The sequence below is a fragment of the Dipodomys spectabilis genome, unplaced genomic scaffold (assembly GCF_019054845.1).
Source record: "Dipodomys spectabilis isolate Male_0828 unplaced genomic scaffold, ASM1905484v1 ptg000071l, whole genome shotgun sequence".
In the NCBI taxonomy this organism is placed as follows: Eukaryota; Metazoa; Chordata; class Mammalia; order Rodentia; family Heteromyidae; genus Dipodomys; species Dipodomys spectabilis.
Window position 1 is genome coordinate 6,726,928 of NW_024870748.1, and position 5,762 is coordinate 6,732,689.

At 42.8% G+C, this 5,762-nt stretch overlaps 1 long non-coding RNA gene across 1 annotated transcript; it reads left to right on the forward strand.

Annotated features, from left to right (window-relative positions):
- Nucleotides 1-1,000: 1,000 nt before the first annotated feature.
- Nucleotides 1,001-5,360, forward strand: LOC122109985. Its single transcript, XR_006147787.1, has 3 exons — nucleotides 1,001-1,089; nucleotides 3,854-3,991; nucleotides 5,281-5,360. It is a non-coding gene; the product is annotated as an uncharacterized LOC122109985 (long non-coding RNA).
- Nucleotides 5,361-5,762: the final 402 nt, after the last annotated feature.

Consider the following 5,762-nt stretch of genomic DNA (forward strand, 5'->3'; position numbering starts at 1 on the left):
CTTAATAGCCACAACTCACTGGATCCATACTGAGTCTTGGAAGACAAGTTGGGTCCAAAGAAAACTGCTAGAAGCACTCTTCTACTTTTAGTCTTGGTTAGAAAAACGTGATATATATTTGTCTACCAACTGTACGTTGGTGAGGATAGGTGGGGTTAAGCTGCAGTAACATAGAAACTCTATAGTGTCATGGTCTAACACAGGAAAGGATTCTTAATCACATAGCTTAGTGCAGGGTAGATGACAGGTAAGCTGACTGAATCCAGTAGCTGCTAAGAGTTCCAGGGTAGCAGGGCAGACTTCCTTGGCCCAGGCTGTCATAACAAACTACCAAAGACCAGAGGTTTAAATGATCAGAATGTGTTCCCCTCAACTCTGAATGCTGGGGACAATATAGGCAAGGCACTGGCAGAGTAGATGTCTAGTGAAAACTCCTTTTCTGGCTAACAAGTGCCTGACCTCTCACTGTGTCCTCACATGGGGCAGTGAGATGGTCCCCTCTTATAAGGAGACTAATCTTATTGAATCAGGACCTCCACCCTTATGATTTTATTTAACCTTGATTGCTTCTTTGCCACAAATGTAGCCATAGTAGGTTCATTGCTTCAGCATGAGTTTGGGGGAGGGGAATACAATTCATTTCATAAGAGCATACCATCTACTGCTATAGTCCAGAAATGACACACAGTACTCCCATTGACACTCTCATGGACAGAATTTGTCATGTGGCTTAAATTACAAGGGAATCTGGAACTATACAGTAATAAGAGAATATTTCTTGGGTGTAATCTTTGCCATACACTGTGTCCTAGCCTTGAAGAACAAAGTCTTTGAAGGTCAGAACAAGAGTAGGAAGCACACCTGAGATTATCTACTAAGTAGGTTCAACTCACTAAGATCTAATTCTGAAGAGAACTCCTTTGGGCAGTGTGGAAAGTAAGGAATTCTCTATATGTGTGGTATTTTGACATTTAGTAGGTCTCCTGCCTGGGACAAGCAGAGATACTTCACCACTATCATGTCCATTTATACAGATGAGGACACTGAGGCTCAGAACGGTCAAATAACTTGCTTGAGGTCACACAGCTGGTGAGTATGAAATAATCTATTATTAGGCACTAACTTGGGGAATTCCCCTATTTTTATTGTGGTGATTGTTGACCCAGGTCACTTAGGAAGTGCTACATCAACTCCTCCTGCAGTTTAGATCCTGTTTACGGACAGTTGTGGTAAACAAACAATGCTCTGGCCACTGCCAAGATTTCTCTTTGGTTTTGGATGTGACTCAAAGTTCTGAAGCTCAGTCCTTGAGGCCTTGCTTCGAGAGTGGTGATTACAGCAGTAGCCAATCTCAGCAGGGAAGTCATGTCTACAAGGTTTTTTCTTTGCTCTTAAGTTAGGATCTCAGATCAGTCAGTTTAGTGGATTCTATGTAGCCCATTCCCAAACATCATATCTTTCCCTAAGGAATGGCAAGAACACGTTACAGGTGCAAATACATCACATAGTGCTCTCAAGTAACTGAAATCAGTGGATTTATCTATGCATCTTCTTCTGGAGCATCCCATATGTGCCAGGTACTGCTTGGTGTTGGGACCATAGAAGTGGTCAACGTAGCCCGAAGCCCTACGCTTTCATGGCATATGAAATTCAATAAAGAGGAGCAGGATATAAAGAAAGTGATTATGGAAATGTAAAAGTCTGTGATATGCAGCCACTTCCCTGCTGAGAGTTGCAACATCTGTACTCAAGTAGGTTTCGAAGCTCTGTGTGTGTGTGTGTGTGTGTGTGTGTGTGTGTGTGTGTGTAGTAGAGGGTGCATCTCAAACCTTTCCACTTCATATGTCTTTTGCTTTGAGCATAGGACTAACAGAGTCTTGGTCATAGTAATTCCAGCTCTTCTATTTATTCAAGGATATGGCATGGGGTTGGTGAACCTGACTCTAGCATCAGATAGACTTGAAGTGGCTTGTTGAAAGAAAGGAGAAGAACAAAGGGAAGAGGAGAAAAGGAAAGGACTTGGCCTTTGCCCTGAATAGTGGATTCTGGTAGTTCATATAGGAGGGAAACCCATAAGCCATTCTGTACTTGGCCTAATGTTAAACTCTTCATCCTAAACTTTGTGTTGTCAAAGAAGGAAGGACAATAGAAGAAGTGAGGCTCCAGTTGGACTGGGAAGGAGAGGAAGGATAAGGATAGGGTGGGCACACTCCTTCCCAAGCCACGTGGGATGGATTGGCTGTGTGTTGGCTGGTAACAGAGACTAACAGGCCAGTCAATCCCAGGCAAGATATTGAGCCCTCAAAGTGAGGACCTTGGAGCAGTCAGAAGGAAAGCACCAGAGGATCTTGACTAGAAGTTTACAGAGGCCATTGTGCAGCCCGTGGTCTCCAACTCTCATTCTGTTCTCTTTCTTGCCTTCATCTTTGCACTACCTCCTACTTTCTTTCCCTTCTTTAGGGTATCTTCATCATCTTCCTCCTTTTCTTCTGACATCCAGTTATTTCATTGGCAAAATAAGGATGCTCCTATTAGAGGCTACACGTGTTACCTACTCTGCCTTGCTTTTCAATTCTGAGATCTGATTCCATGTTTAATGCTGCCCCATGCTGCTCTTATTCCTGGTGCCCCAAAGAGATGGCTGAGTCCCTGGGCCTTGGGTGGCTGTTTGCTTGAGGGCTGTGAACAGCTTGTTACCTAAGCTGTAGACAGGTGAGGATGCCAAGCCTAGATGTTGCTTTGCTTCTAGAATCAAATGGCTTCCTCTCAGCATCATAGTCCCTTTAAGATGAGAGAGAAGCTACAAGGAGATCTTTGATGTAGTTCAACTGAGAAATCCATCAGGAGGCAGCAAGCCCGGAAATGCCTGAGAATAGGGCTCCACAGTTGGCTGCATTGACAAGCCTTGCCTGGACTTTGTTTTCTGATGGCAAACATTTCTCTGACATAAACACAGGCAGAGCAGGGGAATAACAACCTTCAGTCACCAAACAAACAAAACAGGAATGAGACCTGCCTTACATGGGCGGATGGCTCTTTCTCCAGTGATGCAGTTCAAGGGGCCTTCACTGTGGAATTTCCTGCCTGGAGCATGATGGATTTTCCATTCTTGCCCTTGAATGAGCACTGTCCTTACAGCTCAGTGGATAGTCAGTAGAGCTCTGCCAGGCCCTCTGGGAAACAGGCAGCATTGTCTTCTATGGCCTTGGTCAAGGGGCATGCCTCCTTGCTTGACTAACAAAATTAGTCAGGAGTTGGGTGAGTGCTACTGCTGTACTTTCTCCAAACACTATGACACCCCTTGCCCTCATGTACCCAATGACTTGACTTGACATCATTTATTGCAGCCCACTCTTGGAATACTTGCCTTCATGTATCTGATACTCCAGCTGTACTAGATCATTACTGCTATCCATGAGGGGTCAGGTGTTGTTGCATTCCTGGGTCTACTGATTCTTTTTCTAGCTTGTATCACCCTTCTATCATCCCATTTCTTCCCATCCAAGAAGCAGTGTAGCAAAGGGTTATGAGCATGGAATGTGCTAGGTTTGATGCAAGACTCGCCCCTTTCCCAAATGTGTGGCCCTGGGCAAGTCAGCCAACCTCTCTGAGCCTCCATTTCCATGTCTGTTAAATGAGTGTGCATATGGCATTCATTTCACTGTGGTAAGTCCTAAATGAGTTACTATTTTCAATATATTTAGGAGAGTATCTTGGCATCTAGTAAGCACTATATAAGGGTTAGGAATTAATGTGTAAGTCCTAACTCTTTCAAGGTTAAGTTTATATGAATTATTGTCCATGAAATCTTCTTGGTCTACTCCAGTAGAATTTCCTCTCCATTCTCCAATAGCCTTGTCATGGATCTGTCCTCGAGAGCTAACTGAATGGTATCCTAACGATGTATGTGCATGTGTATACAACCCGAGGAAAATGACCTCCTCTGTAACTTCCAGAAGACCAACACCAGCAAATGCTCCATAGGACCTTGGTAAGTGATTGAAATGAAGTGAAAAGGGTTGGTAAAAGGACCTTGGGAAACAGCACAGCTGGACTTGATCCATCACCAGCATGTTATATGTTGATCTACATCTGGGACCTTCTTTATGTGTTTTGGCGCAGAGTTAAGAGGAAAATGAATAATGGGATATACCAAGCAGCGTCCATCCAAAGTAGTGTCATTAGATTCCATTAAAACATGACTAAGCCAGGTGCTGGTGACTCCTGCCTGTAATCCTAGCTATCCGGAAGGCTGAGATCTGATAATCACAGTTTAAAGCTAGCCCAGGCAGGAAAGGCCTTGGGATCTTATCTCTAATTAACTACCCAAACAACCCAGAAGTGGAGCTATGGCTCAATTGGTAGAGTGCCAGTTTTGAGCAAAAAAGCTCAGATACAGTGACCTTACCCTGGGTTCAAGCCCCAGGATCAATGTACACACAATCACTAAAACCACTAAAGTTTTATATAATATAAAATTGCATTCAATGTTAACAATAATTTACCATTAACTACAATAAACAGAAGTATCATTCCTTATCCAGGTGACAGCTCCAGTATATTAAATGAGTTGTAGTAAGGATTTACAAATTAAGATTGAATTTTTTTATTTTTTGGTTGGTCATAGGGCTTAAACTCTCGGCATAGGCACTGTCCCTCAGCTCTTCAGCTCAAGGTGAGCACTCTACCACTTGATCCACAGTGCCACTTCTGGTTTTTTGGTAGCTAATTGGAGATAAGAGTCTCACAGATTTTCTTACCTGGGCTCACTTTGAACCATGATCCTCAGATCTCAGCCTTCTGAGTAGCTAGGATTACAGGCGTGAGCCACCAGTATCCAGAAAGATTTAAGGACAGATTTTTCTCAAGTAAAGAGATATTGTTTCTTTTGAGCATATTGGTACCATATAGAATGCAGGAGAGATATCACTAGAGTGGGAAATTTATCTGTGGCAAATGCTTTTTTTTTTTTTTTTAAAGGATGCCTAAATCATTGCATGCCTTCACTCAGGGGCTACAGTGGAAGTTCAGATTAGCTACTACATGATTTTTCTTTATTTCCCATTGTGATTTTGTATCAATTTTTCTACCTTTAATCCCAGAATTCTGATTCTACAATAAAGCCAGATCAGTTCTGAGCTCAGAACCAAACCCGTACACATTTCCTTCCCTGAAAATTCAAGCCACTGTTGTCCTTCTTGTACAGCTTACCTAGTCCCTGTTGAATTTGGGCCTCTAAACCCTGCCCAGTCACTTTCACCTCTTTTCCTTCTGGTTTAGGACTTGACACATCCAGAAATTCCTCAAATCAGGCCCCCTGTCTATTGTGGCTTGACTGAGGCTCCACCAGAGTGCTGAACCATTTAAAAATGTATTTTTATTGTCATTATAAAGGTGATATACAGAAGAGTTACAGTTAACTCAGGTAAAGTGTACATTTCCTTTTGAACAGTGTCACCCCTTCCCTCGAACTCTCTGTTTTGCTGAACCATGTCTGCAGTGCTCTAAGCATCCTCTTAGGCTTTATGTTATATGATTTCTGATCTTTGCCAATGCTACCGATTGGTGAAATGACTTCTCTATGGGCTGCAAGTCATGGTAGCTTTTTGTATACCTTACAGTACCTAGTATGGTAAGGGTGGAGGCTGGCTTTCATGTAATAGAAGCTTCCTATTCCTTCGAGGTTAAATTGGTGGGTCATGTTGAATCAAGGAACAGGAGGTGGGAATTAAATCTGAAGGTACTCTAATCAGATTTCTCTT